Genomic DNA, 14758 nt, shown 5'->3' with positions numbered 1-14758 from the left:
GCTGCACTTCTTTCCCCCTCCAATGCCCGCAAGAGAGCCGGGTACGTGGGGCGGGGCCCTTGCCCTTGTTGCCTCCCTTAGCCATGGTCCTGGGCACTAGAAGAAGGAAAGAAGAATAGGTGTGAAAAAAAAATAAGAGAGAGAGAAAAAGAAATAAAGTAGGTAATAAAGTAACAAAAAAGTAAAAAAAAACACAAAATATAGATGTAGGAAATTGAAGAGAGAGATAATAAGCAAAAAATAACAAAAAAAGTTCAGAAAAACATAAGATTGCAAAGATGTAAGGTGGATAGAAAGGTAGCATGCCCAAAACCATAGCAGTGAATGAAAAACAAGATGGCCGCGCCCATAGAGGACCGCGTGGGTAAGTTTGCGCGATATTTCCCCCGCGAGCACGCAAAAACGCCCAAGAATACGTAATCGCGCGCCGCATACGACGCGAACTTGCAACGAGCGGCCGGAAACGGAAACACGTCAACCAAACAAGATGGCCGCGCCCGTACATGACCTCATGGGCAACCTCGGAGTCGGTGCACTGCAAGCGGCCCGGGAAGAAGCAAAAAAACGCCCGAACACCCAAAAAAAAAAAAACGCCCGAACATGCAAAAAAAAGAGAAATCAGCAAATTCGCACGAATTTGCGGATTGCAAGTTCGATTTCGCGTCCCGCAAATCTCGCGAAATGGAAGAAATACAAATTTTGGAAAACTGAAAGCACTTAGCAGGTGCAAAAGTTCAAACTAATTTGTAACCATTCCCTGTAGTGCTTCCTGAGGTCCCCCTCCAGAGTTTAGTTGCCTACTTTCAACTATTCTCTGACCCTGCTCTGACCCTCAAAGCAGGGTCAGAGAATAGTTACAAGTATGTAAAAAAAATAACTGCAACAGGAAGGTCTTACAGCTAAGGAAGCAGGTGCCAGACTTGAAGCACAAATTCAGTGACACATTAACCAGCCCCAAATTAATTCATCTCAGTTGAGGCTGGGAAGGTGTGCTTTGCTTTCCCCCCATAATCTACAGAGGTAGTGGAGAACCAGAGGGTGCTGTGATAAACCGGAGGGGGACAGTGATGATCCAGAGGGTGGCAGTGGCAAACCAGAAGGTGCAGTGATGAACCAAAGGGTGGCAGGGAGGAACCACAGGGTCGCTAACAGGATGGACACGTAGAAACAACATGATCGGGATCGCTGCGACCACACAAGTAAGTTTGCGTTCCCGAACTTGTACAAAACCCTCGCGAACTGGCAAAAACAGCAAATTCGCACGAATTCGCGAACCGCGAATTCGCAAAATTCGCCCATACTTACATATTACTTATGCTCCTTTCAAATCATCTTACTTCAAGAGACATGGCTACAGACAGCATATCAACTATAAGATTTCATAAACCATCATATTCCTGCATTTAAACGACTGAACTTCGGCCGAAGTAGTAGAGGCCTAGCAATCTATGTATTGGCCAATGGCACAATTCACTCTTGGGAACAAGTGAGCGACACCTTAGAGCGGCAAGCAGTAGGCATCTCGTTTGGAACCGACAACAGCCAGTCAAGAATCTAACTTTGATAAACGTTTACATCCATCCAAAGTCTGGCATAAGGGCAGCGATCAAAAAGAAACTGACCTCCACAGTCTTAAACCTCAGATCAGAAAACCCCAGCACAGACATTATAATCTCGGGAGACTTTAATATGTGACTCATGATCAATCTTCCCGCAAATTAGATAATGCAGTCACAAGAAGGTGATTGGGCTATTCCATCCCAGGATCACCCCAGGTGGGGCAAAGATGACCACCCAAGAGGATGGGTCCTCCAAGGAAATCCGGAACACCTTGGTCTAAGAGCCCTCAATGGCCGATTTCACCCCGATAAGCCACCTGGCCTATCACACTTGTCCAAGACTGTGGCTTCCTTTATTGACTATACATTTGTCAGCCTTCCCTTGTTGATTCAAATCACTGCATTTGGGTTCTGTGAAAACATGGACAATGACCATCACCCTCAAGAGCTCACCATTAACAACCGGATGAACCAATACAAAGTGGCAGCTGACCGAGGTTTTGAAAGCCACACTATTAAACTAAAACTCATCAAGTGTTCCATCAACAGCCTCCCGACCCTGGTCAAATTGCTACTATCCAGCATCCACGAATCAGAGGGAGATCCAATCTTCAGATGGTCAATGTTCTCGGAAAAACTGGCAGACCAGTTTGCAAAACCGGTACGGGGCAAAGGAATGCTGCCTGTCTCACATGGGGGAGGCTTCTGTCATCCCATAAGTTATGGCAAAACAAATGTCAACCGGTTGTGGAGTAATCTCAAAAGGTCACTAATGGACCCAAAAGTAATAAGCAAGCTCAGAGAGGCTCAAAAACAGCTAAAGACAGCAAAACGTGAAATCCAAAGGAAAATCGGGAACTCCTTCTGAACTAAACTACTACACGATATCAGGACAAACAACTCCCCAAACTTTTGGTGCACCATAAATGGACTAGGAGGCTCTCTCCCTAAGGTGGCTTCTACCAACAACAGAGCCAGTGTGGTACCACTTCCTAAATGATCATTTCAATGCCCAACCATCACCAGACCAATTCCTCGCACAGGAGGAACGCTATGCGGCCAACGGTGTCCGGGAAATTACAACCGAGAGCCACGACCAAGCAACTGTTGGGTTCTACATTCCAGAAGACCTAATCCAAAAACAAACCACCAAGGGACGCTGGGGTGCAATTCCTGGCCCAGGGGGAATACCACCTGCTATATATAAGGACGACCCGGCATTCTGGGCCACCCAACTGGCCCCGTTCTATTCATCCATTCTGGAAAAGTACTGCATCCCCCCTTAGTGGAGTGGTTTGATACTTGCCCCAATTTTCAAAGGGTGACAAAAAATCGCCCGGGAACTACAGTATGATAGCCCTAATAGATAATGAAGCAAAGGATTCTCTACAATCATAAGCTGAGATAAATAAAATCATACCCCCAAACCAAACTGGATTCACAAGGCACACTAGGACAACAGTGAAGCTAACAGCACTCTCCTTCTTGATCGACCAGGCGGAATCAAACACCTGCTCCTTATATATGGGGTTTATAGACCAGAAGTCTGTATTCAACAGGGTCCATACAGGGAAGCTCTGGCAGAAACCTGCCCTCCTCAACATCCTTGACACCTTGCTCTGGGCTCAGCAGCTTCTACACCATGATATCTTGGTCAGAATTAAGATCAGGGATAGATCATGCCTGCACAGCCCATAATGCAAGGCCTTAAGCAAGGTTGCCTCCTTCCCCCACTCAGTTCATCATACTCTTATCCGATCTGTCTCTGGTCCTCAACTCCGTAAACTTGCACCAACCCAAACTAGGAGGACTCTGCCTCTCAAATCTACTCTATGCAAATGACCTGGTTCTTATCAGCAAAACAAAGATTGGTCTGCAACACCTCCTGGATGAAACTTCCACATTCTCCAAAAGGAATGGCCTGCAAATAAACAAAAAGAAAACCAAGATTCTCGCGGTCCAAGTTGCCAGGATCCAAAAACCAACATGGTGCCTCGACCAGGAGAAATTAGAAGCAACCAACTGCCACAAGTATCTAGGCGTCCTTTTTAATGATGATGGCAGATATGCAAGCCAGATGATAGAAATAAAAAAGAAAGGCACTGCACTTTTGTTTGCTCTCTTATCCGCACACACAAAACTAAAAGGCCTCACCTTTATACTGATCCTTCAGGATGCTCAGGTGAAGGTTCTCCCAACTGTTAGATATGGGTGGGAGGTTCTGAAAGGGCAGGAGAGCGAGGCACTCAACAAAACGCTCACAAAGATCTACAGATCAGTTTTCCAGCTCTCTTCTTACACATCGCCAGTGCAAATAAGACTGGAAATCGGAATTTGTAGACAGGCGCTGCCTCGCAAGGCTGCCTTTGGTATTAGCTGTCACAAACTTAGGGCCTCCAAGGAAGGCTCCCTTGCACACCACTTATGGATGGACTTGGCCTCAAACTATAGGTCAACATCGGGCAACCACTATCTGACCCAAGCACTCAGCACACTTGACTTGGGTCCCACCGAGGACTTACACACCAGCTATCATGAATTTAAAAGACTGGCAAAAATTAGCACGAAACGGCTCTCTTCAATAGAAGACAGGGCCAGTCTCCCTGCATGGTCCCATGGTTGGATGACCCTATGCACCTGTAAACAACTGACACTCCAGTGTTACTTAGATAACCCCTACAACGAAATGACCAGGCTACAGTTCATGAAGTTTAGAATGGGGTGATCCCCACTGCCTGGCACCTTTCAGCGTGGAAAAGGGGCAAGGTTGAGGCAATGTGTCGGCTCTGCAATCAACATAAAGAGGACATAACACACATCTTGTGCCTGTGCCCCATCCTTCTAGACGATAGAAAGGCTTTGCTAAGAAGGAGCTGGATAGCTAAACAACATAAGATCCTGCAGGGGAGCAGTCCTGGCCTGCTTCGACCCTTCAAATACCATCCTGAATTATGCCTTGGTTCAATTTATGGACCGCTTCTCTAGGAAGATTGAGGCTCAGATTCGTGCTCGCGATGGGCTTACAGATAACTCGTCTACCATTGGGCCCCCGCAACCGACTACTCCTCCCTAATGTCGTTCCCCTCCTTCTTCTGCTTAGTGACTAACAGGGAGAACAGCCATTACAACGCGGGGATTACCCCGCACTACCATTACAACGTGGGGATTACAACGAAAGTCGTTACAACGTCTTTCGCTGGAGGGCGCTGTTGGATAGGGAATAGTTTAATTTTCTATCCAACACCTTCCCTACTGTCAACGTGGGCTGGAGTTGGAATAGAAAATTCAACTATTCCTCTATCCAGCACCCTCCAGCGAAAGTCGTTGTAACGACCTTCGTTGTAATCCCCGCGTTGTAATGGCATGCGGGGTAAAAGCCCGCGTTGTAATGACATACAACCGACTAAGAGACATGCTCCAGTCCATACAAAAGTGTTACGCACTGTAGGTGTTATCTACTCGGACAAACTTTCCATATATTTACATCACATTTTCTCATTTAGAGTACATTATTTCAACTTCTTGCCATTTAACATATGCATCCACTTTTTATTCTAGCACCATTGTGTTAGCAACAAGTAATATCGGCCTATGTGACTCGCTGATTTCTTAACTTTTATTGTTTTAAACCTGCATTTTAAAAGAAATAAGCTTATGGAATACGCAAACTGTGATCTGATGCCACCTTTTCACATTGTAAAGGTTTTTTTTTTTTTTCATTTCAAAAGAGTTTATTATTTTGAAGGAGCACATAAGGAAATAAGGTACAAACATTAGTGATACCATTGAAATCAGACAAGTACAAACAACATATGAGGCTAAAAATAATTAGCTCGATACATATGTCTAATACACTAAGTCTACTGAAGTCAGGTAGATAAATCAAGAAAAGGAGAAAAATTAATAGTCAGTAGACGTAACTGTCAAAAGTAACACTATCAGGTAGTATATTAAGGGAAAAAGGGGGGGAGAAGAAAGAAGAGAAAAGAGGAAAAAAGAAAAAGAGAAAGGAAGAGGGAGCAGGAAAGCAGCAAAAAAAGAGGATAGAGAAAGGAAGAAAGAGATGAGAACGAGAGAAAAAGGACTTCCAAAGCACCTTCCTAAAAAGGAGAACATCATTTAAACAGACAAATCAAAGGGAAATTGAGCTACCAACCCTTTCGAGGCTGAATCCATGTATGAATCTAAGGCAGACCAAACACCAGCAGATATGGAAGGAGAAAGATGAGCATGATCAACTGAAGTATGAGCACTCCGTAAAAAGGAGACCCAAGCCCACCAGGTATGATGGGAAAGTGAAGAAAAAGACTTCCATTCCATGAGAATGATTTTCACTGCAACAGTTAACAACAGGTCCAACAATTGCAATTCCGTAGAATCCAAAGGAAGAGGGACCGGGGCAGCTAACGGGCCTAATAGAATTAATGGAAAAGAAAGGTGGAATTTAATACCAAAAATAAGCATAAGATGTTTGTGTATTAGATCCCAAAAGGGTTGGAGGAGGGAGCACCCAAAGAACATATGCTGGAAATCCCCAGATAACAAACCACAACTCCAACACAAGTTATCATCTTTAAGATTTAGCGAATGTAAGCGAGTAGGAGTCCAATGAAGGAGATTCATAGAGAAAAATTTAGATTGCATTAGTGAATAGGCAATTTTATTACGAAGAGAGAGCTTACCAATAAGCTGCCAGGTGTCGGGAGAAACATGAGCCGTAACGCCATGATCAAAATGATGCAACCATTTCCGTAGTGTAACAGTTGGGGTAGGTAATAAAGAAGATGATAAGAATTTATAAATTCTGGAGGCTACATGTCCAGACCGTACCCATAAGTGAAAAAGGGTGATTGTGGGGGAAGAAGGATGAAGGAGCACCTTGGCAAGTGCCACTTTAATCTTAAGGAAGGTATAAAAATCCAAGTTAGTTAAAGAGAATTGACTTGCCAAGGAAGATACTCGACCCCTGAGGCTTGAGCCGGGTGGTTGCTTTTTAAACTGCTTTTAAAAACCCTGATTCACCCCTCCCTTTGTGTCCTTCCCACACCAGCTACAGCGCTCCACACTGCTTGTCATTTCGGCGCTTTCACTCGCGCTTCATATTGGAGTTTCAGGACTCGTTTTGGTCTCTTATTAATTGCAATTTTTGACTCTGCTCGGTTTTGGCAGACTACGTGCCTTCCCCTCACCCTCCGTCCGACTTAGGGCCGTCATTACCGAGGGACCGAGAGAAAAGCTCAGTGGCGGACATCTTGGAGTGGGCTTTCCCTCCTGTCACTCGGGCGCCTATAAAAACTGTAGAAGGACTCTGTCTCAGTAGATTGCTGATACTCGACCCCTGAGGCTTGAGCCGGGTGGTTGCTTTTTAAACTGCTTTTAAAAACCCTGATTCACCCCTCCCTTTGTGTCCTTCCCACACCAGCTACAGCGCTCCACGCTGCTTGTCATTTCGGCGCTTTCACTCGCGCTTCATATTGAAGTTTCAGGACTCGTTTTGGTCTCTTATTAATTGCAATTTTTGACTCTGCTCGGTTTTGGCAGACTACGTGCCTTCCCCTCACCCTCCGGCCGACTTAGGGCCGTCATTACCGAGGGACCGAGAGAAAAGCTCAGTGGCGGACATCTTGGAGTGGGCTTTCCCTCCTGTCACTCGGGCGCCTATAAAATCATTCACTCATGGCTCAGCGCAGCGGACGCGTTCAGCGGGTGCGCCGGTCGCACGCCGGAGTCACGCCAGAGTCCTGCCCGTCTGCGCCCGTCCGCGGCCGGACGGGCCCAGGGGCCAGGGATGCCGCCACTGCTATTTCTTACTCCCCCTCTGCTCTTATGAGCCTACAAGCCTCTGCTTGCCCCCTATCTCTTGATACCTGGGCCAGGATCTCCTCACTGGGGATTGCAGGGTACTCCCCCCTCATCTGGGGCCGGCGCTACCTCTCATTGCCCCTGCTCTTGTTGAGCCGCAGCTCCGGGTATTATACCTAAACACTCGCTCTTTGGTCAGGCATCAAGCCGATATTTTCCATCTTCTCATGACGGAGAGGCCAGACGTTCTCTTACTATCTGAGACCTGGCTCACCGACGATTCCCTCCCTGACATCCTCGCTGCGTTACCCCCAGATTATTTTCTGTTGAACACCAACCGTCCTGGGGGCCGCTCCGGTGGAGGGGTGGCAGCGGTTATACGCAAGAATCTTAAGATTATCGCCTCCGCCTCCATGACCCTACCTGAAGTGGATAACCTGGTCCTCCGTCTTGGGACCGAGGTAGGTGCAGTTACCCTAATGGTACTTTATCGCCCCCCCCACCCCATGCCTTCCTTCCCCTCCTCTTTTATTGAACAGTTGACTAACCTTGCTACCTCCTCCCCCCGCACTGTCATTGTTGGTGACTTTAACTACTGGTTTCAGAACGAGGACGCTGGCCCCCATGCCATCGAACTGTTCGAGGCCCTCTCGAGCCTGAACTTCACTCAATTAGTCAGGTCCGCCACTCACAGTGGCGGCCACATCCTGGACCACATTTGGGTCCACGGGGTCAAGTCCTCCTGTCCGCTTATAACACCGTGTGTGTGGTCCGATCACTTTTTGATTGACACCACTTTCTCGGCTGTCGGTCAGATCAGGATCCCACTGCAGGAGGGCGGCACCGCCCGCAAGTGGAGAGCCGCCGACTCCTCTAAACTTCTATCTCACCTCTCTCTAACCCGTCCCCTGCTCCCCAACGATTTAAGCACCAGCGAGCTTCAGAGGCATATTTCTGACTGGCTCACGACAGCCAGCGATATTTTTGCCCCTCTAACTAAGTTCCCCCGATCCCGACATTTCCACTCCCACAAATGGTTCACCCCCCACCTCAAGACCCTGCAATTGGAACTCCGCCGATCTGAGCGCAGGTGGAGGAGAGACTATTGCTCGTCTAGTAGAGGCGTATATGTGGCCGCGCGCAATAAGTACAAAACAGCCATCTCCGCAGCCAAAAAAGCTTACGCCTCAGAAAAAATCTTATCCGCCCCTTGCAAGTCCAAAGCGATTTTTAAAGTCCTTAACGAATTCACTTCCGACCCCAGGACACTTCCGACTCAGGCCCCCACACAGGAATCTTGTAACGCGCTAAGTACTTTTTTTATTCAGAAAATTGCTTTGATTAAAGACACCATCCCGGCTACTCCCCCTGGCGCGGGTTCCGTCTCTCCCCCTCACAATGCCCTCTCTTTCACTCAGTTTCCTCCCTTAGATCCCACTTCCCTGGCCACATTGGCTACCCGTATTAAGTCTGGATCTCCAGACGACTGTTGTCCCCCCACCATACTACGAGACATCTGCCATTCTCTACCCGACTGCATCCTTCCCCTGCTGAATTCCTCTCTCTCGTCCGGTACGGTACCCTGCTCCTTCAAGGAGGCCGTTCTGGTGCCTCTACTGAAGAAGCCTGGGGCTGATCCCGCCGTTCCGGCGAACTACCGCCCCATCTCTCTCTTGCCTTTCTTCTCTAAAATCCTGGAAGCCCACGCCACCGCCTGTCTCTCACAGTTTATCGAGAGCTCCAACTTTCTCGAGGCCAATCAGGCCGGCTTCAGACCCGGCCAATCCACGGAGACTGTGATCTTGGCCGTGCTGGATGCCTTGAGAGACGGCGCTGACAATGGTACCCCCCAGGCCTTGGTTTTATTAGATCTGTCAGCCGCTTTCGACACGGTGGACCACAACATCCTCCTCCACCGTGTCGAGCAGGCTGGCATCCAGGGCCTGGCGCTGGCATGGGTCAAATCCTTCCTGACCGGGAGGTCTCAGACCCTCAGCCTGGGCACTCTTAGAGCTCCTAGGGAGCACTTGCCCTGCGGGGTCCCTCAGGGCTCCTCCTTATCCCCTCTTCTCTTTAACCTCTATCTTCGACCCCTCCTTTTTTCTCTGAGGCAGTGGGACGTCACCGTTTTTAACTACGCGGACGACCTGCAACTCATCTTTCCTCTCGATTCCCCCTCTGCTATTCCTAACTTCCAGGCAGCCATGTCCCACATCCTACAGTGGATGTGTCAAAACCAGCTCAAATTGAATCCCGGAAAGACGGAGCTCCTTCTTCCTGGCAGGAGCTCTACCCACTGGGGTCCGTACTTTTGGCCGGCAGAACTTGGCCCCCCCCACCCCTGTGGCCTCGGTAAAAAGTCTCGGGTTCCTATTGACTCCGGCCTCTCCCTTGGGCCCCAAGTGGGGACGGTGGTCTCCTCCTGCATGTTCCAGGTGCACAGGATCAGGAAGGTGGCCTATCTCCTCACTCCTGAAGCTCTTCTGCAAGTAATTATGGCCCTTGTCCTCTCCCGCTTAGATTTTTCGAACTCTATTTACCACGGTCTGCCTAAAACATCTCTCTCCAGACTACAATCTGTTCAAAATCAAGTGGCGAGACTGGCCCTTGGGATTCCGAAATGGCAATCCGCCAAACCCCTTCTTTCTAAACTGCATTGGCTCCCTGTCATCTCGAGGGCAGCCTTTAAGATCGGCTGCCTCACCTTTAAATCTTTATCTGGCTCCTGTCCCGTCTTTCTGAAATCTCTTATCAGGCCCTATTGTCCTTCACGGAACCTGAGATCTTCCCACCTTCACTTCCTACTCATCCCCCCCATCAAACTTTGCAGATCTGGAGGCCGGAGATTCGCATTCCTGGCCCCTAAACTTTGGAACTCCTTTCCCCTCTCTCTCAAAACCTCTAACTCTCTCATTCTTTTCCGTAAATCCCTAAAAACATGGCTCTTCCCTCAATCTGGCTAAATCCCTCTGGTCCTTCAGCATTCAACCAGCGCCAGGAAACCCACGGTGTCAGTGCGCTTTACAAGCTCACCTTACAATACAATACAATACAACGGTTGATCATCAGCATCATAAAGATGTTTAACAAGCGAAATCCCTTTGTTAGCCCAATAGGACACCAGAGAAGGATCAATATTGATTTTTATTTTAGAATTTCGCCAAATAGACGACCATCTAGATTTATGCAATGGAACCGCAACCCTTCTATCAATCTTGCGGACCGCAGCAATAGTATCTAAAATAATGGAACGGGAGAAAAGGATAGAAAGGGTGTTCGTAGTCATAAAGAAGCGATCGGTAGTGGGGAGGCCAGAGTTTGTTCTATCAACAGCCAAGATGGAATATGAATAGAGGGGGAAGAAAACCATAAAGCACCTTGAGACGCCAAGAAGGCAACTTGGTACTTCTCCCAGTCAGGAAGATTACATCCACCCATGTCACAAGGTTGACGTAAAGATTTATAGGCAATCCTAGCCCGTTTATCATTCCATAAGAATTTAGAAGTGAGAACATCAATTTCATGAAAGAAGGAAGCAGAAAGTTTAACCGGAAGCATAGAGGAGACAAAATTAATAATAGGGGTAATCATCATCTTAAGTGTTTGCAGGCGACCCCACCAAGAAATGTGTTTCGGAGACCAGGTTTCCAAAAGACGCCACACTTTAAGAATGGTTTGGGATTCATTATAAGAGACTGTAGCAGCTAAGGAAGAACAAAAATAAATACCCAAATATTTCAATTGTTTAGTTTGCCACTTAAAGCCAGCAGAACCCATATGATGAGAAAAACAGTACGCATTCAAAGGGAACATCGCCGTTTTATCCCTATTCAAGGTGTATCCAGAGACCTTTGAAAAGAGAGAAATCGTGTCAGAAATAGCAGGGATGGCCAATGCAATGTCATCAGAGAAAATAAGGACATCATCTGCATAGGCAACTGTTTTGAAACAATGCGAACCAAAAGAAAAGCCTTTAATATCTGGGTGGAGGTCAATCAGTCTGAGAAGAGGGTCAATGGATAATAAAAATAAAAGAGGGGATAAAGGGCAACCCTGTCTAGTACCTTGGCGAAGGTTAAAAAAGGATGATGTAGCACCATTAACTCTTATGTTAGCTCTAGGGCGAGAATAAACAGACATAACCATCTGAATAAAGGAGTCCCCAAGATTATGGGCACATAAAATCGCACGCAGGAAAGGCCAAGAAACCTTATCAAAGGCCTTCTCAGCATCGAGTGCCAAGGCCGCAGCTGGAAGTTGAGAACGTTTAGCTGATCCAAGAATGTGACAGAATGTTCGAATATTGTCACGTGCCAACCGACCTTTTACAAAACCTGTTTGCGAGGGATGTATCAGATGAGCGATAAAGGATTCTAAACGTTTAGCTAAGATTTTCGCAAAAACTTTAGCTTCCATGTTAAGAAGAGAAATAGGACGAAAAATTTTGGGGTCGGAATGATCCTTACCTTCTTTCGGAATCACTACAATTGTAGCATCAGCGGCAGAACCAGAGACAGAGCCATCCTTAATAAAAGCATCAAAGACGGATTGTAATTTGGGAACAATTACAGGAAGAAAGGTTTTGTAAAATAGAATAGGGTAGCCATCAGGACCTGGAGCTTTCCCAGAACGAGTATCTTTAATTGCAGCAGTAATTTCGTCAGAAGAAATAGGGCGATTCAAAAAGGAACTATCTTCCACTGATATCGATTTTATTGGAATTGTCTTTAAAAAGTCTTGGCATTGCTCAAAAGATACCTGATTAGAGGGAGTATATAATTTATCATAAAAATCACGAAATACCCCAAGAATCTCCTCAGTCTGAAATTTCTTATGACCCAAATGGTCAACAATAGAAGAAATCCTGGGAGATTTACAAGAAGATTCCTGAAATTTTAATGTAGCTGCAAGAATCTTGCCAGCTCGATTTTTTAATAAGAGTGCTTTAGATTTCTGAGCCTGAAGACCAATATGAGCCCGTCTGGTAATAATAGTATTATATGTGTATTTTAAGTGTTTAATGGATTGTAGACAGGATTTATCCTTAGATTGACGAAAAAGAGATTCTTGTCTTTTAATCTCATCAGCTAAATCTGTTAGTTCCTTTCTAATAGCAGCATTCCTCCTTGACATACATTTAATGACCTGACCCCGGAAAGTACATTTAAAGGAATCCCAGAGCACCACTGGTGAATCAACTGAACCTTCATTGTCAAGGAAAAAAGTTCCAATCTCCTTAGAAAACTCACAAACCTGCGAGTCATCATACAACATTTTTGTATTTAGCCTCCATGACCTTGATTTTGTCGTGGGAGCAAAGGACAGCAGCGTGAAAGAAATCGCAGCATGGTCCGAAATCAAAATAGGATGAATAGGAGGAGAGGAGGAACATTGAAGAAGGGAGGAGTGTACCAAAAGGTAGTCAATACGCGAGAAAGTAGAATGAGGGGAGGAGAAAAAGGAAAAATCACTACCAGTGGGATTAAAGAGACGCCAGACATCCTGAAGATGGAGCAGAGAACACATATTAGTCATTTGTTTATGTGACTTCGGAGGACAAAAATGAAAGGCAGAATTCCTATCTAGGATGGGATCCATTGGCAAATTAAAATCTCCACCCACCAGCAAATTACCAGAATGAGGAGTGTCATGCAATTTTTTTGTTACTGTTGTCCAAAATAACGGATCATCCTTATTCGGAGCATAAATATTCATGACAAAAAGATCAACATTACCATCAGACAATTTAGATAACAGCCAACGACCCTCTGTATCCTGTTCAGAAGAGACAGTAGACAAACCAGATTTTTTAGAAATCAACGTAATGACCCCATTTCTTTTGCCACACGCATCTGAACAAGCAACATCTGATACCCACTCCTTTCTCAGGAAAAGTGAGTCCTTGGCCGAAACCTTTGTTTCCTGTAACAGTACAAGATCCGAAGAAAGAGATTTGCAGTAGTCCAAAATGTTCGACCTTTTAACTGGGTGATTTAGACCCTTAGCATTAAGGGATAATACATTTAAGCCAGGCATGAATCATGTAGAAGATAAGACAGAGAAGACCTAGAAGATAATATATGAACAAGCAGAATAGAAATAATCTTCCAAACACTAAGCAGATACGTTAAAAAGGGGAAGGTTAATAAAGGAGCCCAAGAGAAGAGAAAAAAGCAGAGAGAGGAGAAAAAAGAGGAGAAGATCGAGGAAAAAAAGAAAGCAAGAGAAAAGAAAGAAAAAGGGGAAGAAGAGCAAGGAAGTGAAGTCTGAAAAAGACCATATTCATACTAGGGGGAATGTGAAAAGGGGGATCAAGGACGCCGTTATGAGGAGAAATAGATTCAGCAACATCAGCCCCAATAAAAATTATGTCTTGAAACAACTAATTTACAGAAAAATATCTTGAAGAAGCATCAAATATAACAAAATACTCAAGCAAAGTATTAAAATAGACTATCATGTGAGTGAAGAGAGAGTAAATATAATAAAGAAGCATAAAAGAAAAATGAAAAAGATACAATAGAAATATAAAAAAGTAGTCATATGATAGAAAAAGTATGTGAGAAGCAGGCGAAGTAACAGACAGTAAGTCGTCATTGATAATAAAAACATTAAATAAGAACACAATAAATAGGCAACAGCTAGTAGAAATCCATACAACAGGAAAAACCATAGCATGCAAAAGTAATTATCATTAAATAGAAAAAGAAAGAACCTCATGAAAAAACAGTGTAACTCTGAACAGAACCATATGTAAGTATATCACCTTCAAAATCTAGAGACTAATAAAAATGTGCAAGGGTAACGAGCGAGAAAAAGAGATAGCGGGATATAAAGAAAAGAACATCCAATGCAATGAAACAAAAATTCTAGAAAAATAGAGAAAACAATAAGGAGAAGCATCCTAAAACAGTACCTAACTAACTACATAGGGGTATAGAATACTAATGATAAGTGAGATAAAAGCGAAGACGCATCTGTCAAAGAAGGCAAAAACCAGGAATGGAGACGGAGATAATCGAGGACGGAAGAGAAGCAAACAACAATGAAAACAATTAGCAGTGGATTAGGAGCAACAGGAAAAGTATTCCAGACTGAGATAAGGACACATGCAATAAAGTCTAGAAAGTCATGAAAAGAGAGTACAAAAGCATGATAAATAAGGAAAGAACAAACAAAAAAGAGCCCATATTAAAGGATAGAGTAATCAATAAAAGAATAAGAACCGTATCTAGAGACACAGAAAAAATTAGGAAGAAGAAACACACCGTAAAACAAGAGAGGAAAAAGAAGAAACTGACAAACAGACCACCCCAGAAAAGGCGAAAAATAAAGAGAGAACACACAGGAAACAAACCCAAACTACCATGGGTAGAGCCACAAACAGACAGCACCAC

The sequence above is a fragment of the Lissotriton helveticus genome, chromosome 4_2 (assembly GCF_964261635.1).
Source record: "Lissotriton helveticus chromosome 4_2, aLisHel1.1, whole genome shotgun sequence".
In the NCBI taxonomy this organism is placed as follows: domain Eukaryota; kingdom Metazoa; phylum Chordata; class Amphibia; order Caudata; family Salamandridae; genus Lissotriton; species Lissotriton helveticus.
This window is presented reverse-complemented; position numbering follows the sequence as displayed.